The sequence below is a fragment of the Trachurus trachurus genome (genome assembly GCF_905171665.1).
Source record: "Trachurus trachurus genome assembly, chromosome: 20".
In the NCBI taxonomy this organism is placed as follows: domain Eukaryota; kingdom Metazoa; phylum Chordata; class Actinopteri; order Carangiformes; family Carangidae; genus Trachurus; species Trachurus trachurus.
In genome coordinates, this window is record NC_139911.1 from 17,190,765 (window position 1) to 17,215,842 (window position 25,078).

At 45.4% G+C, this 25,078-nt stretch overlaps 1 protein-coding gene across 1 annotated transcript in view; it reads right to left on the reverse strand.

Annotated features, from left to right (window-relative positions):
* LOC311003353 (cadherin-10-like) overlaps positions 1-20,468 on the reverse strand; it is a 62,304-nt gene extending 41,836 nt beyond the window's left edge. The window contains exon 1 of the mRNA XM_083995089.1: positions 20,262-20,468. The gene's annotated coding sequence lies outside the window, so the exon portion shown is untranslated. The remainder of the gene's footprint in view (positions 1-20,261) is intronic.
* Positions 20,469-25,078: the final 4,610 nt, after the last annotated feature.

A 25,078-nucleotide genomic window follows, 5' to 3' on the forward strand; every position in this document is an offset into this window, starting at 1 on the left:
TTTTGCTTCTCTCTCTCTTCTATGTCGTTTTAAATAAAGATTTTCTCATTTCAGGACTAATGGAAAACAAGCCATTAAAAATATATAATAATAAAACATAACACACATCACCTTGAGATTCTCTCCCAAACCAAAGAGTTCAATCCAATAAAAAAACAAACATAACCTTTAATTGCTGCCTTGTCCTCTTACAAATCCATCTCCAAGAAATCTGTTCATTAACATGGGAACACTGAAGGAAGAGGATTTTGATTAATCAACTTCAGGCCAAACAAAATGGTCAAAACTGTGACTGTGGACAGAGGAGTTGAAATCTGTACCACAGCTCTGTGTGCGTGATTGATTTCCCAGTTCACACACATATCCCCATCCACACAAGCCCTGATATACATTCATGTGCACACGCATGCTGTATGTTGAATGTCAGTCATCTGATTGATGGGCAGGCTGAGTGCTGCCTAACCTGATAAATATCAGATTAGAATTTTTTACACATCAATGTATAGGCTTACATCTTGTACAGCACATGTAGAGCTATTTTATCTCCATTAAGCCCCTGAATCAACATCTAATAGAGTGCACGGCTCTATGTGGAGCTGCCTGTTCTATCTTTTTAAACAATCTGTTTCGGAACACTTTGTTATCAGACCCAGCAGAATGCCAATGGAGACCCTGGGCAATGTCAACCCCAGTTTATTACCTTAAGATCAGTGTAAAGATACTGAACAAAATGACTGTTTGCAAACCACAGAGAAGGGCCCTGATGTTGGCAGTGGAATATCTCTGCTCTCCGACTCTCAATCGTTTTCTCCCGCCCCTTCCCTTTCTGCGCTGTCTTCTGTCCACCGTCCTCCGAAGGCCAGAGCAAGAAAGCGCTGGCAAATGTGAGAAGGAAGCGGAACAAGAGGAACAACGTGGGACGGAGGTGGTGGAGGAGGAGGAGGAGGAGGAGGAGGAGGAGGAGGAGGAGGGGGGTAGGCAGAAAAGAGAAAGAAGGCCATGTATTCTGCTTTTGTTCTCATTATTCCTCGCAGGCTGGGCGATATCCAGGCTGCCAGTGTTCCTCGGCTGGGGTTTTGGTGGGAGGGTTATCAGAGGGCCCGCTGGGGGAGCGTCTGCAACGTTCCTCCGTATCGCACGTTCTCAGAAGACGTGGGGAAAAAGGGGGGGGGGGGGGGGCTGGGGGCAGCGATGGGAGGACAGAGGGAGAGCAGTCCAGAGACGATGTATGGCAGGTCTGGTCGGCTTCCCTCACACACCGCGTTGGGGAATGAAGAAACGATGTCTCCGGACATGAATTAAGTATCCTGACCTGCATGCAGAAGTGGAGCCAGACAGGCTGAAGGGGAGCGAGGAGGGAAATGGAGCGAGAGAAGAGGGAAAGGTGGCGGCTGAGGGGGAGCGGCAGGCGGCAGTGGAAGCTGTCACAATACGCACCAACTTTCTCTTAGATACCGGCGCTAAGTTTAGTATCTGAAAATCTTGATCCAACAGAAATAAAGAAAACACCATCAAGCGGTGTCACAGAACAACCGCTGAGCTTTACACAAACACATGTCTCACCGCCATCGACTGGGACTGCTGGCTTTGTAGCAACTTTTGTGGCGGTGGAGGTTTTGATGTCGACTGGGTGTCTTTGTTGGCTCGATAAAACAAAAAAATACAGTAGCTGCACATTTCACTCCTGTGCCCGTCTGTCAAGCCACTCGCGGTAAAAAGACGGATTCAGTTCAAAACATAATGGAGAGTTTGATAGTCAGCGTGTTTTCAGCTATTTGCCTCTGTCTGTTCCACTGGCTCATAAAGACAGTTTGACTACCTTGTTTACTTTCCCTCCGACAAACCCATCCAAGAGTGCGCCAAGGGCACAGACTCCAACGTCATGTAGAGACGCTTGTCGACAGCGAACTATTCTTTTATCAACAATGCCGCGGTGTAACAGCGCTCATCACAGCCCCTCGGTATCCAGGAGGCTGAAAATAGAGACTGTCATATAAACAAAACCACCGTCGATTAATTCTCAAGCACAAACTAAAAGCTATAATCAATTCGCCAATGGATACAAGTTGAATGGAGATGATCTTGGGCCTTTTCAAAATAAAAAGCAGCCAGCTGAGCAGTTCAGGCTGCCTGTATTTGTGTCAAGAAACATAGTGAAGGAGTGTATGTGCTGCTGGAGGACCAGCAGACAGCAGGTTTGTGTGTGTGTATAGCGCATTGCCAAGTGTTGGATGACTTTCTGAGCAAACACGGTGACGTCAAATTGTCTTTTTCGCAAACTTCTTTAAACAAATTCCAGCCCCGGTGTTTGTTTACACCCTCTGGATGTGACGGCGAGGTGTGTTTGTTTCCTTTTCCAGCACGCCGCCGAGACACTTGCTTTAAAAAAAAGTTTTTCGATATCAGATGTAGTTAGCGTGAGGACACTCGGGGGCAAACAGGGGGTAGGGAAAAGAGAGAGAGATTGAGAGGGGGAGTGAAGGAGAGGTAGGAACGTCCTGTCAGAGCAGTGTCAGCAGTCAGGCTGGGAGACTGGCCCATCCATTACGCTACCTGTCTTCCAGTGGCAGCCAAGGCATGCCCTGCTTTCCCCTTATGAGGCAAATTGCAGGCGGATGAAGCCGAGGGGTTAGGTCCCCTCGTTCTCTTTTCCCCCGTGCGTTGCAGTTTATAGCACCACCCCACCCCACCCCTCCGTTGCCCTCCCCCCTTCTTTGCCTCCAACGTCCCATCCCCATCCCCCCACCCTTGTCGCTGCCTACTTTGCTTGCATAGGCCTGAGCTGATATGCATTATCGCTGGGCTTTTTTTTTTTTTTCGCTGAAAGCCAGTCACTTTGCATGTGTCCTCTGCCTGGCTCAGCACAGAGAAGGGGTGGGGATGTGGGGATGTGGGGATGTGGGGATGCGGGGATGCGGGGGAGGGGGACTCCCGGGTCAACAGTGCGTGTGCTGATGGAGGCAGGTGAAAGTGAGATGGACTGTCAGGCTTCTTAATAACACCCGCAGAGAAATAGTCTCTCAGACCAACACTCTACTTCCTCTAAGCTGCAACTCTCTCGACAGAAGCTCTGTTTCCTATCCAAATTTGCAAGATGACTGGATGATTTTTTCCCCCCCTTCTCTCTCTCTCCAGTATTTCCCTTTTTATTTCCCTCCCTTCAACTCCCAGCACACTCGACTTTATGAATTTACTTAATTGACGCTGGTGAGGAGCATGTGGGACTTTGAGCTATTGATTTGCTCTAGGCTTCAGCGTGGTTGGAAATACCAGTCAGTCTCTTGGGTGGACTCATGAAGCTTTCTACCTCGAGTCCCCCAGCACTGGGAAGCCGGCCTTTTCAATGGATTTCTTCATAATGTCACCGTAGAAAGCTAATGCTTTCACTGTATGGAGGGCTCCGCCGTCCCTAAGGAGCGTTCGCCCCTTGACCACATTTGTCATACCCTGGAAGCCATATTGTACCGCTCCCTGCCCTGATAATTCTCTTGACAAGGGACCACGACCAGGAGTAAGTCAGCTAAAGCTTTATTTTGCCACGTCAAAAAGTGTCACGGCCGGTTAAGAATGCTATGGTGCCACATGTAGCCCGGTGGCTATGACAAAATGCCTGCCTCTTTACATTTGTACTGTACGAGAGTGAAGTACAAAAGAAAAAAAAGATGGCAGCAGACTTGAAGGGAGTTAAAGGCCCGGTTTCTTTCAGCTTGGGTTTTAGTCATGACACTGGCCTTCATTTCTGTTGGCACCAAGTTAATTACTTGGGTTAATGATGATGAAAATATGGCAACGCTGGGAAGAAGAGATCAAGAAGCACAAACAGTCCAGACAGTGAGAGAAGTTGTACATGCCACACTAAACCCAGTATAGCCTCCGTGATTTGGAAAAGAAAACAAACCAGAGCAGTATTATTACTCAAATATCTGTTGCAAATGTCCACCCCTCTTCACAGCCTGGAGTCGATTCATCTTTGACCTCCTGTACTTTCTGTTTCTGTGGGCAGGTTTATTACTGATTATTCTCAACATTTCAGATGCACTCTCTTTCAGATTTACTTCTAAATACAGCTCTCTGACCCATTGCACTTTGTGACAATATCACTGTGACAATATGAAGCCGTCTAAGGCCACATTTTACACATTCCCTATGTTTTATTTTATGTGAAAACCCATATCTGTGTAGTTTTACATCTCCTCTCTCAGGCTTCTCTCTGGGTCTCGAGAAACAACAGGTCAGTCAGCCAATCAGAAGAGAGGAGACTGAGCCTCTTTCCTGATTGGCTGACTGTTTTTTGAGTGATACAGAAAAAAATGTAGCAGATTTAGGGAAAAATTCAGAAATGAAATGCTACAATGTTGGGAAAGACTAAACTGGAACAAAGAAACAAGGATTGATTTCAATCAAAGATACATAAATTCTGATAACTCATTTTGAGGCTCAGTTTCTGAATACAGGCTGTGTCCACTTCTCTATGGACTGAGCAGTGCAACACTTTCACAGAATAAATATACAGCCTAGACCTGCTTAATAATCAAATAAGACAAGGAAATCACATTAAACAATATGGGACCTTTAAAACCTTCAGAAACAAGTGAATTCAAGCAGAAACAAGTCCAAATCTCCCTCTAAAGAAAGCCAAAGTGGAGCGAGACGGTAACCATGACAGAGAAAGAGTGTTCTTGTTCGCAGCCATCTTCCAGGAACACTCGTCGCTGTAGGTAATTTTTTTTTTTTAAAGAGCCACAGGTCTCGTCTTTCCCTGTTCGCCTTCTCAGGGAGCACCATCGTCATAATGAAGGTGTGTAATAGAACATGACACCATAATTATATTCTCCCAGTTAAGAGGCAGTGTTTACAACAAGCACGGGGCTGCCTTTATTTTCTCCCTCCCTTCACGCACTCACTCTCTTCTTTGTCTCGCTCTCTCGCCTGCCCCGTCTACGCTTCATATCATGTGCCATTTAATTGCATTTAGAAAAAAAAAATGCTTGATGAAAAAATGAAAAAAAGTAAATTGCTTTAAATTGCCTGTCACAGATTGTGTGGAGTTGCCATCGAGCAATAAGACTTGTGCATTGTGTTGGATGTTGGGGTAAGCAAGATTAATGTGTCTGCTGCCAATTTGTTTCGAATGCCCTGTGATTCCACACTCAAAGAATTGCCTTGGATAACATTTTTAATCAGAACAATTAGATATTAAATGTATCTATTGGCTTTATCGAACACAGGGCTGTGAGGATAGAGACAGGGACACAGAGAGTCACACAAATGCATTTGTCAATACATATTGGATCTGGCCAGCTAATAGCCTTTCCACTGCACATGTGCTATTAAAGACAATAGGCCTGGGTGGCATTTCAGGTAAATCTAGACTTGTGAGTGACCTCTTAGAGCAAGACCTACTCCTCTTCTCTCCTTCTTACCTTCCTCTGCCTCTCCCACCTTCTCTTCCTGTGTTTTTTTCTTCTATTCATTTTATTTTTTTATTTTTTCCTAACGAGGGGTATGAGCGACACGGCAAAGCACCCTATCGCGCCCGTTGAGCCGAAGACTTCCACAGCAACCCAGAAAGAGCCCCAGGGGTGCAATTAAAAGTGAGAGAGGAGAATGTCAGCCAGGGGGCAAGCAAAGGGAGAGGAGAGGGGGTGAGGGAGAGAGGGAGGGGGGAGGGGGGTGAGGGTATGGCACTGGTGCCACAGGTAACGTGGTCATGTTACAATCCACAGAGGAGGCCCTTAAAGGCTGCTAATGCATGGAGGTGTCAGCAGTAAGTTGTTTCACCATCTCTGCTCTCTTTGGCCTCCTCGTTTCCTCCCACCTGAACCACCTTCCTCCTCATCCTCCTCCTCCTCCTCCTCCTCCTCCTCCTCCTCCTCCTCCTCCTCCTCACCTCATCTCAGACTGAGTTTGTTCAGAGGACTCAGACTCAGAGTAGATGTCATTCACAATACACGTCATGCTGCTCGCTGGAGAAATTTACAGCCAAATCCCAGGTGTAAATTGGGGAACCGTGCGCTCGCCACCGAATCTGGGACTCTCCATTTGTCTTATTGCCCATGTGGGTTAGTGGTTCACAAACTGAGTAAAAACAAGCCCGGCGTGTCCCTTGTCCTTGCAGCAAAATGGACACAGATGCGACCAAACAGAGAAGGGAAAAAAAAAATTCCCTCAGAAGCCTGTCAATATAATATTGATCTTTTGTTTAGCTGAGAAACACAGTCTAGACACACTGCCGCATTGTCTTGAAAATAACTTCACCCCACTCCAATATTACGTTGCGACGCACACGCCTCACAGATTAAGGCGAGGAAATTGATCACTAAAAGGAGATTTCAGACAGATGGGGGATATTACCACAAAGGAAAATAAAACATGTCTACAGATTGAGGAGGGCAAAAATCATCATCATAAAATGCGGGCGAATAAACAGCTGAAAATCCCCGGTCAAATTGGAATGCAAAGCTGAACCAAAATTCCTGAGTGAATGTCAGCACTGTAGTGCAAAACACGCCGAGTCCTCCAGTCCAAATTAGGATTCAACCTACAACACTGGAATAGCACCAAGATTTAGTTAACGGTTCTCTAAACCCTCTTTCTGCTTCTAAATAGCACATTAAGTTTCACTTCCAGATATGTTACCAACATTTCAAGTCACTCTCTCCGATATCGTTGGAGTTAAAAATGCTTATTGGATATTTATCCACAAACTTGTAGCATGCCTGAGGAAATATGGGAAAGAAAAAAAAAAAAACCTTCAGGCAGCAGCTTTTTTTCCTCCACAAAAGATACACAAAGTCTTTGATATGAAAACCTCAAATTACTGACTTATGTAGTTAATCAGTTCCCCTGATCATACGTGACAGAGGTGACACCGTGCCTTTGACTGAATGACAGTAATCCAAACAAATTAGCTCATACTGTGCCTGTCAAAGGCAGGGGTGTGCCCACGGCATTCATCCCAGTGCACCGCTCCAGAGCTCACTGCAAACACATTACCTTGCCTCGCTGCCCAAATGCATACCAAATAACCCATATAAATCATACAATCTGGGCCAAGTCAATGAGAGCCCCCTATTTTCCCTGTTTTCTGCTTATTTCCACAGTGCCATCATTCAGCCGAGCTCGCATCACTCAGTCCGAGGCTCTCGCAGACGTCGCCGGAGTGGCCCAGTTTAGAACCCACAGAGGGCTCCTGAAGTAACCCTTCCTCTAGTGCACTTGATTTTTATGTCTCCGCAGTCTGGACTAAATTGCGGGTTGCCAGCTCTCCACGCACCGCTCTCTCTCTCTCTCTCTCCTCCAGCTCACTCCCTTTTTCTTTCTCCCTGTTGTCACTTTGACAAAAACAAAGATGGGCTCCTGTGAACCTGCGCCAGTGTTTATGGCAGTGTTTGCAATCGAGCAAAACAGGCAGCTGAAGAGGACCCTCTCAGCATATTATTTTAAAGCGTCCCTCCTCTCCAAAGTCACTTCTGATTCTCTTAGTGTATCGGGGTGGCACAGTTTTGTTCCAGCTCTAGTGCCAAATAATGACTTACAGCCCTGAAATATGGTATTGAACTGTGCCATCATAAACAACAGAGTCCCTCACTTTTTAGCGAGCAGTTTCTGATTCCACTTCTCAGAATTAATTGACTAAATGGGAGCTTAAAGTCATTATCTCCCCTTGCCAGTTCTCCAGCCCTGCACTAGGGGCTAATAAATCGAGGTTTGATTTCGCTAAATGTCCTCTCGCAGATTAATAACGCCCAGTGCCCCGGTGGCAAACAGATGTGGTCATCCTTGCTCGATGGCAGAACAAATGGGCACAAGACGTCCTCGCAAATAAAGAGCAAAGAAATAATAGCTTACTGGCATTCATCCTGTGACACGTTTAGCAGATGAGACATCCTCGGTTGTTTGCTTTCCTGTGTGTTCACCAGAGCACATGTTTTGTCACCAGCGGCCGTGTGGTCTAACACGGCTCTCTTCTGAGGGGACTGACAATGACAGCGGGGGGAGGGATGGGAGGACGGAGGAGGCTCAATGGAAGAGGTCTGCCGGCTTCCTGCTTTCCCCACTGTGGCCTTTGTGGTAATACACTGGTGGTTATGGGAGCCTCCGTCTCTATGCAAATCAGTGTTTGCTACCCAAGTGTTTGTGTGTGCCATGTGCAGTCAAGCGCAAGAGCCTGTTTTTTCCGTACATCGGGTTTTGCAAAGTCTGAAGCGAAAAGGCCAGAGCTGGATCAAAGTAGGAATAATACTCGCTATAAATCTGTTAATTAAAGGCTTGTTGTTTCTATATCAATAATGTTGTTTGCCTCCTAATATTATTGCCCGACCAGGATATTAGATCATGCTGCAGTCTTTGCCATTCAATGAATAGTGCGTCTCTGGAAGTAGAAGCGCTGATTGGACTCCACAAAGGTCAAACTTGCACGGAGAATTGAAAATCAGCGAGGGAGTTGTGTTCCCACGTTTGTCTCAGCCTCCCCGTTGTGACAATTACATGAGAGGGAACGACGTGGAAGCACATTTCCATTGAGGCGTATATCGACTGTAACAGCGGGTCAGCGGTGAGACAGCTACAAACACAATTGTCACACAACACTAAATAATACATGGAGCTAAAACAAAGACATCACATACCTAAAATATGGTCCCAATAAAAAGACTGCGCGGAGAAAACGTGCCCCCACCCCACCTTCAACTAAGAGTAATGACCTTTCCCCGAAGCCCACCATAAAATAACACAGACAGTTAGGAGCACCTGTTTTTACATTATTAATAGTGGAGGCTTCACACACTCAGAAGCTAGAGAGGGGCACTGATACTTGCTTTTGACTGTTCTTAAATTGGAACAAAAAAAAAAAAAAAACTAAAACTGCACCAGACTAAAGCCACTGAGGCACTGAAGTGTTAAGAAAGCCATTTGTCACAGGCAGGACTTCTGCCAGGGTATCAGCCTGGCCTTGGGATAAAAAACAAATGGAAATAATATGAATTGCATGAATACCATTCAAGAGTAAGCTCCGCAGCTTTCATCAAGATGGCATCTGCGTTCAGAATGCCACGTATGGATGTGCATTTTTTGTTTGTGAAATTAATTAAAGGTATGTATTTGCAGTCTTTTCAGCTCCTCTTTGAATACGAGTCTTTTCTGCACCGTTCTCAATCCAGTCACGTCAAAAGGGATTCGAATGTCCTCTGAGATGAACAACAGACGGCCATGATCTCCTCTGACCTTAACTGTGACTCATGTTTATTTACCTCGGCTAGTTATCCCTGAGGGACGGCTGCCTCATCACTGAAATGAGCGCTGTGATGGGTGTTTTTTTTATTTATTTTTTTATTGCCACTCCTGGGAATGGACGACTCTAATGAACAAAGAAGCCTGATTGATCCAGGTTAGCATTTGATTCCACGGCCCTGCGGAGACACACGATTCAATATGCTGGCATGCCGGTGGAGCACCCCCTTGAACTCTGCTGTACACACATCTTTAATCACACTCACCTTTTTCTCGTGGCTGGTGCGACTTCCAGCTTATTTGTAATTACCAAGCTCCTCGGGAGGGTTGGCTCAACAACAGGCCCCGGCCATAGGTCAGGGAGAGACACTGTAGCCGGCCATATGGGCTCCGGGCCCAGGGGCATGGAGTGGGTGGGACGCAGGCACTGGCATCGTGGAAGTTACCAGAATGGTCAGAGCAGGAGATTGAATTATTCGGAGACAGGAGACAGCCTTATCGAGCCGCGGCCACATTGCACCGACTTTTGCACCCCAGTTTCTATTTCCCATTTCACACCTGGACTATTGCCAGATAGGATATGTTCAGCCACCTCGTTTTACCCCCAGATTCACAATCGCCAGCCACCAGTCAAAAGAGGGTATAGTGTGTTATCTATCACCACCTTACCACCCGCGGCACCCTCCCCCTCTATCCCCCGAACCCTCTCCTGTTTCCCTACCCCCCCCTTACACCTCCCTCCCCTGTTGTCACCGGCGCAAGGCAACAGCCACGGTGTTATTACAGATAAACAATCAATACTGCATTAACGTGTCCACGGAGGCTACCTGGAGTTAAACAGGCAGACGAGGAAAATAATTCAACCCAATGTCATGGGTGGACTTCAAGCAACTAATCTTGCTGCTCATGCTCATGAACTGGCAAACCATATATATATATATATATATGAATGTGTGTGTGTGTGCGTATATATATATTATATACACACAAGAGCACCTTAAAAATTCAGGCCACTTTCTTTCATTATCCTCAGCCATCATTTCTTTGTGTTTGAGGTCACCAGATACATTTCTTTTCCTTCCTCTCCTCACTGGTCACAGAATGAAAGCCCGCTGCATTATAGAAGTAATACCCTACTTTATAGCAAAGGTGACCATGGATATTGGAGAGCAGGGACCCATACGATCGATTTGGAGCGAGGAATGGAAATTTTAACATGATTCCCAGCCAGGCATTTTAACTCAGAAGTATTGGACCCACTCTTTTGATGACTGCTTCCAACTCGACTTACTACTCCATTTCAAAAAAAAAAAAAAAAAAAAATCTGATGACATCTTTATATAAGGGGAGTCCAGTTTGAGGAGAGGCGAGCCGCAGTGCCCCGCTGATGGCTGTGTGGTCCTTATTGCTCTTTGCAATGCCAGCACATTTGCATCTACATTCCCAACGCTATTGAAGAAAAAAAGAAAAAAAGGAGGCTTTTTGTTCAGAACCTCTGTGAAAAAATGAAAACAAAGGCGTTCTTATGAGGAGGCTCCACAAATAGGCCCTGCCTCTCCTTCTCCCAGACTTGGAATTAAATACTCCTCATTCCATCCTCATTCATTAGCCCCCCACGCCCACAAGCCTACCACCGTATGGGGGGCATGAAATACTTTGCACACAGACACAAAATAAAGGAGTTGGACTTGGCTGAATGATTGTGGAGACTGTTTACTAATACTGCTGCTCACTCTGCTTTATTACAGAGTGCCAGGCTTTCCATTACTGCAAAGGGAGAGAAGAAGAGAGAGAGGGGGGGTGAGAAGCAGAGGAGGTGGGGGACACAACAGAGAGGAGAGAGAGAGACTGCCAACGTCAGATTAAAAGAAGGAGGAAAGGAAAAAAAAAAGAATGGCTCAGTTGATTTACACCTTCATTACTCTCCCCTAACTCTGCTTATTGCAAATCATGATGCTGCTTTATGAGCTGAATCCTCTATTACGACAAGGCCGGGAAGACAGTGCTTTAGTCCATAAAGCAACCGTACAGTAACCGCCACCCGCCAGCACCCGACCCACTCATCCTGACACCCCGGCTGCCGGAGGGGAGGAAGTTGAAGCAAGACAGGAGACCCGAGTGGAAAACCGAAAACTTGTTCCGGGTGCACGAACCCTGAGCTAGCTCGTTTTTGCTTTTTTTTTTTTTTTTTTCTTTTTTCTCGCTGTTCCCTCTTCCTGGCCCCGTGCCCGTGGACAACACACCCAGATTTCCCCGAGCCAGATGCCAAGGAAGTATGACTTAGTGAGCGCAAAGCTCCGAGGCTGCGACTGGGAGAAGGAACACACAGCGAGTGTTTAATGTTAAGTGAGCTGTGCCATATTTAAGTCAACAAACATGTAGGGCACTGGAGGAGGTGTGTGTTTACCACCTCCCCACCACCGAGCGAGGAGGTGCCACTGATGCGTTTACTCAGACAGCTTTTGGGGGGGAAATGTGTGTATTTAGATAGAGACCAAACTGTATCTTTTTTTTTTTTGTACTTTCTGTTTATTGAACGAAGGGGAGGTCTTCGGAGCAAGTTTGCTCTTTTTCCCGCAATGATTGAATTTTGTTTGTGTGCGTATGCCTAGTGTGTGTGTGTGTATATGTGGTGAGCAAGTCCAAGAAGAAAGCGGTGGAGGATAGGCGGGAGCAGGACCTAATAAATCAGCAGATAGGTTGAGGCGTGTAGGTGAGCGCGGGGTGTCAGTGTGCTGATGTAAACAGGGCGGCGGGTGCATGAGACACACTGGATGAAGGTTTGTTATGTGTATGTAACACGCTGCTCCGGCCTGGCCTGTCTGACTCCCATCTGGAACAGGGTTGACAGAAAAGTTGACAGATGCTTCACCAACGTCCATTATTTATGAGACTGAGGAGATCCACACTGCATTTCACAAGTGTCTGCTTCTGCTACTGTAGGTCGAGTTCTGACATTGTATTCTGCGTGTGTGTCCACACAGGCACACACACACACACACACACACACCCTGCTGCTTCCTTGTGTTTGTGTGGGAAGCTGATGAGTGGGAAGCTGAATGTACAGGTGCACTGTTTTTTTTTTCTTCATTTTTTTCCAGATTTGCTCAATAGCACGAGAGTGTGCTTTTGTATATTTGTGTTTTGCACCTTCGCTCCAGTGTACACACCAAACCCAAGCAACCACTTCACCTGCCTCTGTGAGTCTAACCTTTGACCCCTGGAGTGTCACTAAATCCCTGCTAGACAGCAGCCCCTTCAGCTCCTGCATGGAGGACCAGCAGACTCCAGCTCTCTTAAAACCCACTTAGAGGCTTACAGCTGGGAGCCCCGACCATCGGATTGAATTAAGGCTATGATTAATTGAATCTGGTGGTGAGTAACTTGAGTGACTGATGTCTCGCAGGACCAAAGGTCTAGACACAATGCTTCAGAATAAAGCTATATTCATTCGCACGGTGACATCAGAGGCGGTTTCAGAGTTGCCTCAGGCATGGATGGTTGCCTTTAATATTATTGCTTGGAGTGATGCTTTAAGCCTAATACCACCAGCAGCATTGCTGCAGCTGCTAAGAGCGCCAGTGTTAATGAGAGGCACAATATAATTAATACAAATGGAATGTTTAATGCAATTTTTCCATTTCAAAGAAATTCCCCTGGCAATTTTCCCCCAACAACGAATTCGACTCTCTTGCATTGTCCTCGGGCAAACAATAACCCAAGTTTGGCATCGCCTTCATTAGATCAAACTCAATTATTGCAGAGCACTTGCAGCTCCTCCAGCACAGGTTTGTGTGTTCTGAAGGCAGCTTCCTTTTAGCGACTTGAAGGTCCTCTGGCAGGTCCTGCCCCATTTGTCTATGACGGACAGCGGCGTCAAACAGTAATTGGAGGCCTTTTGAGACCTGGACACATCCGTTGTCAGTTATTCATGTCCAAGAAGAGTGTTCAGCTGTGAGGGGGTCTCCAAGAATGACCTTTTCTAAAAGGGGGACGGGTTTCCCCCTCTGCCTGAGAAGACGCCCTGGGTATTATTCAGCCTGATACAGTGGAGCACTGTTATTGCTGCATGTCCCATGTTGCTGCAGAAAGCTGCTATTGTGTCTGTCCCGGAGGAATATATGGTTCCTGAATGGTACGGGCGCTTTGATTTGTCAGGCAGTTTGTGTGGAGGTCTTTCTATCCAACCCCATTCACAATGAACCGTCCTAATGTTTTGAGAGGTAGCAGAACAATAGCAGAAACCTCTCTTTTTCACTCCGGGGATAGAAAGTAAACAGGACCTTTGCTGATGTGTTTGCCTGTTCATTTACAGCACCTCGGAATACGGCTTGCACATTGTACCTCTACGAAGGGGGAAAAAATGAAAAGAAAAACTCACAAAGGCATTCTGCAGGACAATAGCGCAGTAGAGGAAAAAGACGCACAATGGAGTCCAGATATCATTCACAACATAGACAGGAGACCATTATCCGCAGAAGGAGGGGCCCATCTGCAGGTGACAGGTTTGGGAGACAGAGGAATTGTGCACAAGGTGCTGCCACCAGGATAACAGCCTCCCTGAAGCCTTAACCTATAAGGACAGGTTTTTGTAGCGCCACTGCCCGCTGGGTTGAGGTGTTACACGTCATCCGCAATAACCTGGGTCATTACTCCTGGAGGCTGTTAGAGGGGGAAAATCACATCACTCTGCTTTCACTGCTGCCAAGAAAAACTGACACGCTAGAAGTCACACAAAGACACACCTCGATATATGCGCATGCACGCAACAAAGGGCCCACAAACACCTTCACTGTCACCGTGACTCGCGAAAACTGGAAAGAAAAAAAAAACAACACACACGTAATTACACAAACGCAATCTATCACATACTGTCAGCGGTGTCTGGGGGGTTAACATACCAAGTGGCATCCCAACAGCGTCCCACCAGCCAGTGTTGCCTGAAGCTGACAGCTCTCGCTGCGGCTGCCTTGCAGGAGTAAAGTAAGCATCATTATCGCCTTCTCTCGCCATACCTCTCTCTACTTGGAACAAGCGGAACGCTCTCTCAGAGCCGGCCTTCTTTTATCCACCACCAGACCCCTTTCCCTTCGCTGCCTTCTGTCTTCATTGTACTCCAGTCAGGCGCTAATGCTCCTTGTCCTGTGGCTGGACTCTCTGATCTCCTATTACCCTCTCGTCATCCGACAGTCAATATTACACCACCCCCCCCTCGAACCCCCCGCTCCTTATTCAACCAATCCTTCTCTCGTCTACCCTGTGCTTCAACAAAAGTCTCAAAAGTCAGACAGACAATGTTTTGCCCCCTCGCCTCCCCTCAACCCCTCCACCCACCCACCTCCTCCACTCCTTCATGCACTTGCTCATCTTCCATACTCTTATTAACTGGCTGTCATGTTCTGCAGCCTTCCCCCAGACAGTGTTTAGCGTTCCTCAGTCCACTTACTGCAGCCGGAGTTAAGCCTCTGGGCTTTGCACAGACAGGAATCCAACTAGAGGGGGGGGAAAGGCAGGACCTGCGGACATGATCTGTCTGCTGCACTCACTCGCTCACTCTCTTCCTCCTGCACCAGCCACCTCAAGGCAGAGCTGGAGCACACGCATCATAGGAGACATTAGTGGGATTTGATCTTCTTTATTGTAGGACAAAGTAGAGTACCTGATTAGAGGAATTAAAATAATCTACCTTTCGCCCCAAAACTCAACAGAATTGCCACTGGAACTAAAAAACTGATTTTCCATACATGTATTTCCTATCATTATGATTTTTATCACAAAATGGAATTAGTTTTACTAGTTAAATACAATATCTTAAAGTTTTTTCAATGGAAACAAGACACCATCTTGTGATGGAATCACTAAAAGGTTATTTTTATTGCAGTGCTTAGTATTACAGTATTACATGACTACTTAGCACAGGGGTGCAAGTAGTCGAAGTCACACCCATCTTCAAACTCAGCCTTCATCTCAAGCTCAGCTACACACCTGTAAAGTTTAGTGACTGTATCTTACAGGATGTGACACTGTCACTGTGACAAAATCTCTAAGAGATAAACACCTGCCAAACTTCTCCACTGAATCCTCTGTGCTGGTTCATGCTGCAGTAGGTGGATCCAGGGACACGTTTTGCCCTCATGACACACACATACACACACACACACACAGAGAGGCTGAAGGTGAAAACAAATTCAACCCATGCTGGTCCCGCTGTTAATCAATGAGTATTATTTTTTAACAGCGCCAGCCAAGGAAGTTGTATTGTCACCTTTATGTCCCATAAGCTCATAAAGGAATTTCCATGAAATTCAGTGGAGCGATCAGCCTGGAGCCAAGGAACACTTGATTAGATTTTGATAGTGATCTAGATCTGTGATTTCCACTATTAGATGATTATTGTTTCTCCCCCCGCCCACATATTGGATGTTGAGATTTAATTCCAAATCCAATCCAAAGCCTAACGGCACGCTCGTGGGGTCAAGAAATCGATTTCACCTCAAATTTAAGCAAGAGGGACTGTTGTGCGTCCTTGAACATGGCTTCCTTCCTTCCTTCCTTCCTTCCTTGCTTGCTTACTTTCTGCTCAGATTTTAGACGGCACCAGAACAGAATTGAACTCCTGGGCACAACTGGGCTTTGTGTTGGTAGCCACAATACTGGATTTGTCATCTGCCCCCTCCTTCTTCACCTTCCCCCTTCCCGGGGCAAATGGTGTAAGAAATGAGACGTGGCTGGTGGATAGACTTTCATGCCCCTGCTTTACCAGTGTCATTTCCGCAACTCTGAAATTGTGCCATGGTCTACAGGGCTTTGTTGTAAATCACTATCTCCCACTGTCAGACTGCAGTCTGCTGCACACTGTGGATGCCTGGCTTTCTGCTGCCTCCTGGGTGACTAATATATCTTGTTAAATTGTGCTGAGAAGCGTGCGGAGAACTGTACACCTTCCCTCTTTGTACTGTGTTTGTTTACTTGCATTTGTGCTTCTGTGTGTGTGACTGTGTATGTTTTTTACGTGCGCCCGCTTCTTAGATGTGTGTTAGCCCGTGCGTCTGACTGAATAGGTAGATGGTGGTGGTTGGGGGGTGGGGGGGATGTTACTTTCGTAAATATGTTCGCTAAACTCCACAAGTCTGTCAGGCTTTGTTGGTAATTCAGTTAGATTGCTATTCGGCCAGCTTCCGCCGCTCACCGCCACACTACAGTATCGGAGTTGTGAAGCTATCTCTCAGCCACTTCATAATTAGAAAAGCTGTGGAGCCAAGCCACAGTTTGAGGGGGAAGAGGGAGAAAAAAGCTGTTGGCAGACTGCATTATTCAACATTGGCAGCAATTTACTCTGTTTCCCACCCTAAAGACATGAATCTAAGTTATTTCATAGTCACATCCGTCCTTGTGTGCCACACTGTATAAAGCCGGACTCTTCTCTTATCGCCAGCTCTTAAGCCACACGCTGTATACTACAGTATCAGCTCCATCCAGCATACTGTACTGTACATACTGTACACCACAGCATGCATGCACACCATCTCTCTGTCTAACCCCTTTGAAAATAGATTTATGAGTATATTTCTGTGTAATTGGTGTTCTCCTGCACAAAGCAGGGAGAGATAATTACCCATTGTTAAGTGAGGTGTAAATTGTCTGATCCATGTGTATTTATCTCCTCAGCACACAGAGAGCAAAATAGGCCTTTTTTTTGTTGTTGGTGGGGGGTGAGGAGGAGTGGGTGGGTGGGTCCAGACTCCACGGTGACGCTCCACTCTCATGGCCACCGTCCAGCTCTCAAATCCCTTTTGCTGAAACCTGTCGAGAAGCAGCCTTTCCCGTGGCTTAACTCTAATTCCGACGTCTTTCTTAGTCATAGAAAAATTCAATCTGCAACTCGGGTCGACCTTCATAGAGGAAGGTGACCGCGGCCCACCGCCAATAAGTGGATTTAACAGACGTGGCAGTTCCTTCCTTCCTTCTGCGAGAGGATACATCTCTCGCCTTGTTTTATTTTCATCTCTGTGCATTTACAGTTCTCACTGCTCTGTAAATAGACGTCTCTGAAGGGAATCTGTCTCATTAGGAAAGGAGCGGCTATGAAGTTGCCATTTTGCCTGCAGGAAATTTGCTCAAGTGGTCACAAGAAGCCTCTAGAAATGAAAGAAAACGTCACAGTATAAGAGCATTGGAGGGAGAGAAGGAGGGAGGGAGGGATGGGGGTCAAGTCTGCCACTCTTCTTGAAGTGGCTGAAACAAGCTGGTCCTGTACAGCAGGGGGCACAATTCTGGAAATAGAAGAAGAAAAGAAAAGAAAAGAAAAGAAAAAGACAACCCAGTTGGCTGGCACTGCAACTAGCATCTCCAGATAAATATTTGGCACAAGAAAATCTTCGGAGGAATCCCGGAGCACTCGCAGTACAAACAACGTCATGATTTATTATCACATCATACAGACCGTGACTAATGCACTCAAACAATCAAGGTGCATCTACTGAACTACGGTGCCCAGGGGTGCTCTCTGCCACTAACTTCAAACATTTGTAGGCAAAGCACACACACACACACACACACACACACATTTGCACACACATATTAGAGCCACTCGCTGCGCACGCAAGCTCAACAAATGTCCCCAAGTATCCAAACACACACGCACGCACACAGGGAAGAAGGCTGTGGATGTTCCCATAGGGATGGAGGGATGGAGGGATGGATGGGGGGGTTGATCATGGGGGTGTATGTGTCAGCACACACAGCAGCCACTGGGACGTGGTTTTTTTATGAGCTCCAGATGCCGGCGTCGCAGAAGACTTGAAACATTCAATATTATGAGCAGGACACATCAGAAAATGATGCTGCCCATCTGGAGCACAAATAATGTAATCAGCTCGGGTCACCGGTCATCATCGTCTGGCCGTCGGGTAAACCCACCACTGCCGTGACGTCACCACTCACGGGGACAGGCTGGAGCCGGCCGGCCAGCGGATTGAGACTGGAGCTTTTTTGGAATATCCCCTTAAGCTGCTGTGCACGGCCAACAGAGTAGTGAAGATATTTGGGGGGGGAAGAGCCAGATGAAATGTGAGGGACTGTCTATTGTAATCTGAGCCCTGGTTCAAAAAAAAAAAAAAAATGCAGATGGCTGTGATGCGTCTATACTCCCCTGCCTGTCATATCAGTTCTGCAACATTACTTTTAACATCTTCATACAAAGCACTCGTTCACCTCAGATCACAAACACATATACACTTTGTACTGTATGTTCCCTCCGCACGTGCATGCACACACACACACACAGGCACGCACACACACAGGAACTCTATTTGCAGAGCCGTTAAATATTCAGTACCTGCCGTGTTTTCTGTACGACTTTGATCAGTCACAGATTCTACCCTGTCCCTTTCATCTCTGAACTTCAAACCAGCGTATGAACAACCTGGACCACAAAACCTGTTCTGGTTCAGATGATCTTGTTTCACCACGCTGCTCCCTGCCATTGAAAAAAAAAAAAAAAAAGCTGGGAGTTGATCCAGTTGGACAAAAAGAAAAAAGAAAGACAAGCAGTGAAGTTAAACTGAACTAATCTTTTAAAATGCAGCGCTTCTTTTTTTTCTTTTTCTTTTTTTCCAGAACCTCCATCGTTGCCCAATCTCCCCTTCATGAGCACAAGTTGTTTGTAATCTAAAAAGTGTATGCACAGAAGTGATTATTGCGGAATATTCCCCGGGTAGTTTGACAACTCCCCCAAACAACTTCTTGGCCGCCTTCAGGCATATTACCTCAGGCTTACACTGAGCCAGCAGACTAACTAACATGGAGCAATCTGCAGGCAACAGGAAGGACAGTAAAACTTTCCAAAGCACTAAATTCAATTTTCGTGATTGCACAGTGCGCCTGTTAGGACTCCACACCTCCGACCTGCTTTAATCTCTCTGTGTTCTGTCAATACCTGCAACTTTTGAACAAAGAAGCCGAGTTAATTCTTTTATAGGCCCATCTGCATTATTCAGCAGGTCCATTAAATATTCACAGGCACATCACTGATATCATCTTGTTGTCAATAACGCTGGAGGACATGTTGTTTTAGAAAACTTGAGTCAACTCAAGGTGTGTAATCCCCCCACCCCCCCCACCCCCCGAAAAGAAGAAAGAGAGAGGAGGCAGGAGAGCATCACTGTGCAACTGCAGGCAACCACAGATAGACAGTCATCCGCCTTTATCAGAGCACGCTGTCCCACCTGCATCGATTCGCATCCCGCGGATTCGCCACTAGCTGCAGCAAGACCATCGGTGGAGGGGGAGGAGGAGGAGGAGGAGGAGGGGCAGGGGGGGAGGAAGGGGGGTATAGGGGGCAGCTTCACTGACAGATTCAAGCAAGCATTAGAAAGGCCTGAAGTTTCAAACGTGAGAAAAAAAAATCAAAGAGGCTAGAGAAGGTGCGTTCAAAGCCTGGATGCTGTGCCATGTCATACCAAGCCATGCCAAGCCGTGCTCGCATCACTACCAAACGCATCTACTGCATCGTGCAGGACCCCTTGTACCGGAGGAGAGGTGTGCGTGCGTGCTCGCGCGCGCGTGTATGTGTGTGGAGGAGGGGGGTAGGGGGAGAGGGGGGGTAAAGGAGGACGTTACGTTCGGACAAAAGCGAAAGCGAATTACGCACAGAGACATAAGGAAAATACAAAAGTTAACTATCGACCGGTCCTCGCTGAGAGCAGAACCAAGCGAATGCGCATTCAAATAAGTTCCGATTCAAACTCATTCACAATTCAAAGCCCGAAGTTATTCCACTAATTAGTCCACAGCAGATATAGATTTTATTTGGCTTCGGCAGAATATACACAAGCCCGTTTCAAAGCGACACAACTGTTTCGCATCAGTCACTATAGTGTGTGTGAGTGAGCAGCCCTGGATAACCCGGCTCGGACTGAAATCATGATAACCGCAGATAGAAGTAACGGGCGAAATGTGCCACACAAACGAGCCCGTTTCCTCAGAAGTTGTAAGCAAAAAAAAAAAAAAAAAAAAAAAGCCCCGCTCACCTGATAATGAAGTTTAATTCTGGGTGGAAATGTTTTCCTCGGAGGGGGACGGTGGTGTGGAAAAGGCGCACGCCGGAGCCAAGTGTATCCGTTCACTGCAGATTTTTTTGTTGCCCGTTGTGTTCCACCTCAACTGCGCGTCTCAGTCGCGCTGCATCACTTCTCGCTGTGGATGTCAGGGAGGCTGAGAGGCTGAGGGAACTCAACCCTCCCATTGGCTGCCATTCACAAGTCCCCAGCAGAACACGGCAAAAAAAGGAGAAGGGGAGGAAGAGAGGGGAGAGAAAAACACACACACACACACACACACACACGCGCAAGACCGACAAAAAACAAAAGGAGAATGGAAGAAAGGGAGATTAGAGCTGTGGGGAGCTGCGTCTCACTTCAATAATAAGAGCTATATGTTTTTATGCATGCGCTTTTTGTATAAATATATATTTATATATTTGCATAATCCCTGATTAATAGTTGCAAAGTCAGAGGTTGAATGTGGATTGGAATCAATCAATATGCGGTGATTTTTCTGAAAGCCTCCAGTTAGACTAGCTGCTTCCTATAAAACCTTGTAAAGCCATAGATCATGTATGATTACAATAGCTAATTAAATTTGGGCGGCTCTGTATGAAGTTAATGGATAAATGCACCAAGCAGAGACCATGCCAGCACAAATTAGCATGTGTTTCATTCTAGTATGAGACTGCTACAGCTCAACTGCTGTTTTCTAATGACAGTAGTTTCCTCCCCAGGTTCAAGCTCATGATAACTGCTATTTTTTCTTTTTTTTTCTGTTGCGCTAACCAAAAGACTTGCTACTTTACTTTGCTTTTGTTCAAGTTAGTCTAAACTACCAATTTTATGACTTAAATAAAAATGCTGCCTTAATATTCTATTGTAGCCTGTCATTGCTGCTTCTGCCGAGCTACTACACCCTGCTGTTTCTTTCCTGCTAATGTTATTCTAAGTAGCACAATCACCGCTGTTATTATTAGTAGTGAGCCTGAATCACATTATCAAATGTACCCTGGTGGTACAGTACTACAATAGGTACATCTAGCTAAGAGTAATAAGAAAGCCATTCATTGCTGCTTTCTCTGCCTACATTATAGGTCAAGCATATGGTCAGTGTTTACCACACCGATCACCTCCTGAACACTGCTTAGTTTTGTTGAAGCTGTTGTGTTGTGTGTTGAGTGTTATGTCTCTGATTTGTAAGTGAAAATACAGTAGATGTCAGATTCCCTTTTGGAGAGCGTTATAAGGGGGGGAATCTGATTACTGACTGAGCCTGTAAACTGTGGCGTTTTAAAGTAATCAAACTAATGCAGCTCATAAATGCTTTATCCAGCAACCCTGTCTGGACCAGATTACCCACTGTAATCTGTTATATTTTGTGTGTAACACTGTTATCATTTTATCATCATTTTTTTAGTGTCTGGCCTTAGCAAATTATGGGTGAGTGAAATATAAGCATGCTGTCTTATATTCATGAGTCTAAAACACAAAAACCATCCTGTCCTCTCTCAGGCTTCTCTCTGGGAGAAGGCAGGGAGCCAATCAGAGGAGAGGAGGATTTTGACCTCCTCTCTTCTGATTGGCTTCCTTTTTTCAAATAAAGATGTACTGTAACTACTCACTACTCTGATAAATACTCAGAGAAAGCAAATCCTGCAAGGTTGGATGGTGGGTCTGAGTGGGCGGGGTTTGGGCCATAGCTGGGTGCATTGTTGTGACATCACAAAGTTACATAAATCCTCACAGCTCGTTTTAAGGCTTAGTTTCTATTGACAAACTATGTTTTTTCTCTGTGGGCTGATGTTTTGATACTTCCACAGTATTAATATAGAACCATGAGCTGCTTTATAATCAAGTGGACGTCGAGGACTCAATTTTTACAATATATGACCTTTAATAGTAAGGTCATAGTAAATGTTTTTACTCAGCTGCCTCACAAAATATGAGTCTGTCTTTCTTGGGGAACACAGTTGAAACCTGGATAGAGCTGTGAAGTGAACACCACACTTCACAGCTGCTTCACCTCAGAGCTACAGTCTACGTATCTGCTCAAGGATTGCTGGTCAAACACTTGAGTCAAGTTTCCAGCCTGCATACACTGGAAGAATATTGTCTCTGGCTGGTCGTATTACATCACACCTCTCATATTTTATTTGAAGAGCATCAACTTGAGCCATCAAACAGAAAGATTTAGAGCCCCACAGGCTGAAGCCAACAGACTACGGAACTCTGTTTTGTTGTTTGGATAAATGTGGTGTATTTTTTTATTGTGTCATTATTATTTCTGTTGTTGTTGTGTTGTGAGAAACAGCGCATGTCTTAGGAAGAAGATCCGGATGATAAACTCGATTCAAATGGAATAAAAGATGTGGGTTTTCCAGACAAGTGTTGATAATGATGTATGTGCACGCCACGTGGAAGACAATGACATGTACTGCTGCTGCAGAAGGTGCTAATGCGCATCAACAGTCAGGCTTGTCAAGAGTTTAAGCTTTCAATATGTTCAGAATTAAAAAAAAAAAAAAAAAAGGTGTTGTGTTGCAGCTGCTTGAGGATGGAAACTCTTTTCAACATTTTTATTGAAAAGATGTACTTTGGAGATGAGCAAAACATATAATTGCTCACAATCATCATAACGCTCATCTAATCATTTCAGTGGCGGCCAGTTAATCACACATGAGCGTTTGAGTGTGTCACAACCTTTGAGCCAGCGCTGACCTTTAAAGGAAGGCAAGAGAGTGTAGGGGATTAACAGTGTTAAACAGAGATGCAACATTTTGCGCGGGCATGAGGATTTAATGTAGTGGGGGCACAACACGCGCAGGCAGACACTGCAGCCACAATCAGTCACATAATTAAGCTGTGATGTCGTGAAAGCAGTTCAGTGTTATCTTATCATGATGAGATACCGAAATTATAATCACAAGTAAACAAACTCTGATTTCTGGAGATAAAGGGATAATTAAGTTGTGATCTTAAGATAGCAGGAGCAAAATAAAAATTAGATGTTAGCTGCACTCTGCTTCCATGCTACTGTGTCAACACTAATATGATTTCATTTACAAAGCTATACAAAGGAATGATTTATGTACTGGGGAGGAAAATAAAGTGTGAAAAAAGATCTTAAACACTTTACATATACAGCTCCATCTTTTATCATTTATCTCCTATAATTTTCAAAACACAGCTTCAGACGTGAGCCACAAAACATATGTCACGTCTAATAAAAACGTAGCGCACATAAATTGTGCAATACGAAGATTGAAGTAAAGTCTGCAGGCTTTTTATGGTTTCAGTTCATTCTCTCTCTCCTTTTTTTTCCCAAGCCAAAGACCCCACGCTGTGCATGCGTTACCACCCATGCAGTGTTTGTGTCATGATGACCACTGGCTGCTGTTAGATTCATGAGTTTAATCCCTGGAAGCGCTCCAAGCATCCACTTTGCTGCTGTCCTGTCCTCTCAACCAAACATCAAACTCTTGCCTATAGCGCAAAATGCAGTGAGCCAAAGGGATGTCTGCATTTGGCATCATGTTCTATCAGGAGATCAGCCTGAGATGAATAACCGCTGCCCTTGACTGCATCATTGCTCCTGAATGAGCTTACATTGCCTGAGTATTTTGTGCAGTTTATTTAACAGCCTGCCTCTGTAAACACATCACAACAGTAAGAGCAGGCTGCAGAAACACCAAATCTGTCCAGATGACATATCTACGACATGTTAGGAATTAAATGTGTCTTGTTACAAATCAATACCAACAAATTACAGTGTAGGCATGTTAAATTATGTGCCTGTGTTTTTATATTATATTCTAAAATGTCTATAATGCTTGTTTTCTTTCAAGACTTCTTCTTTATCCTCGTGCACCATGTGCTACTTCCCAGATAAATGACATTTATGGGGCATGGAGTTAGACAGGGGATGTAGAGGGCAACCTCAGTACGAATTTATACTCCTATTACGCCTGACAGCTGAGATACTTCAGGATTTGTCAGAGGAAGGAGTTGTTCAAAGAACCAGGTCTGGAGATCTAAGCCTTATTTCTTACAGGGATGCTACGCCTCTGTCTGTGTCCATATTTCATTCATCTGTGTCTCACCTTTGCAGAGCCGGTGTGAAATTGACAGAGAAAAAATAATTATAAAAAAAATTGGAGGACACAATCACACAACCTGGTAATTGTGAAATGATCCAGCTCTGGACCTAGCACTCTAAGCCTTCACCCATACCCCCACCCACTATCTGTTGTATTTTGTTTAAAAAAAATGTGGTTGCATATAGTTTCGTACTTTTAAAGGCTCAGTGATTTCCAAAAACAGCTGGGTGCTGTATTTATTTTTTTCCACCAGACATTACACAAACTTGTGTCGACAGCCTATTTGTTGTTTGTTGACTGTTTTCCGTGAGTGGATTCATACGCGTACAGTTGTGAATATTTGCGGCAGCAGGACGGTGAACATGGGAAAGCTTCAAAATAAACCAGAGTGCCTATATTCGTGGTGATGAAAGAGCATGTCACTTACTGCAACAGTGAGGCTCACTGATGTGCTTTTAATACTTTTCAGATGACAATGGAGCTCCATGGCTCAGAGGGAAAAGGAGCTTTCAGACAGGGAGAAAATATAGAACATCAAGTCGTATCCTTAAAACTACTAAACTATCAGCTTTAAGACGTCCTCACTCAGGGGCTGACAATGTCTGAAATTAACAAAATACAACAGTTCCATGTGCACTCTTGCTCTCTTTTCCCAGTGGTAATCCGACTGCTGCAGTGATGGACTTCATGGGATTTGGCAGTGAC